The sequence below is a fragment of the Saimiri boliviensis genome, chromosome 3 (assembly GCF_048565385.1).
Source record: "Saimiri boliviensis isolate mSaiBol1 chromosome 3, mSaiBol1.pri, whole genome shotgun sequence".
Lineage (NCBI taxonomy): Eukaryota > Metazoa > Chordata > Mammalia > Primates > Cebidae > Saimiri > Saimiri boliviensis.
In genome coordinates this window covers 74604403-74605192 of record NC_133451.1, presented here as the reverse complement: position 1 = coordinate 74605192, position 790 = coordinate 74604403, and positions in this window count along the sequence as shown.

The following is a 790-nucleotide window of genomic DNA, read 5'->3' as shown; positions in this document are numbered from 1 at the left end:
TGTTTCTCTTTTTCTTCCCCGCCTCCCTTTTCTTTTTTTTGAGATGGAAGTTTGCTCTTGTTGCCCAAGCTGGAGTGCAATGGCACGATCTCCGCTCACTGCAACCTCCATCTCCCAGGTTCAAGCAATTCTCCTGCCTCAGCCTCCTGAGTAGCCTGGATTACAGGCACGTCCCACCACACCTGGCTAATTTTTTGTATTTTTAGTAGAGACAGAGTTTCACCATGTTGGCCAGGTTGGTCTCGAACTCCTGAACTCAGGTGACCCACCCACCTTGGCCTCCTAAAGTGCTGGGATTACAGGCATGAGCCACCGTGCCATACCATTTTCTTTTTCTTTTTCTTTTTTTTTTTTTTTTTTTTTGAGATGGGGTCTCCTCAGTCACCCAGGCTGGAGTGCAGTAGTGTGATCTCAGCTTACTGCAGCCTCAACCTCCCCAGGCACAAGTGAGTCTCCCACCTCAGCCTCCAGAGTAGTTGTGGCTACAGATGTGTGCCACCATGTACAGATCACTTTTTTTTTTGTATTTTTCTTAAAGATGTTACCCATGTTACCCATGTTGGTCTCAAACTCCTGAGCTCAAACAAGCTGCCTGCCTTGGCCTTGAAGTGCTAGGATTACAGGTGTGAGCCACCATGCCGATCCTTGTGCTATTTCATAGTCATGGCAGGGCAGCAAAAATACATTTTTATTTTTGTAAAGGAGCATACTTTTCTAGACCTTGAATCCTCCTCATCCCTCTCTTTGACAATTTCTAGTTTTTTTTTGAACCAAGAAGTTCGGTCAAATT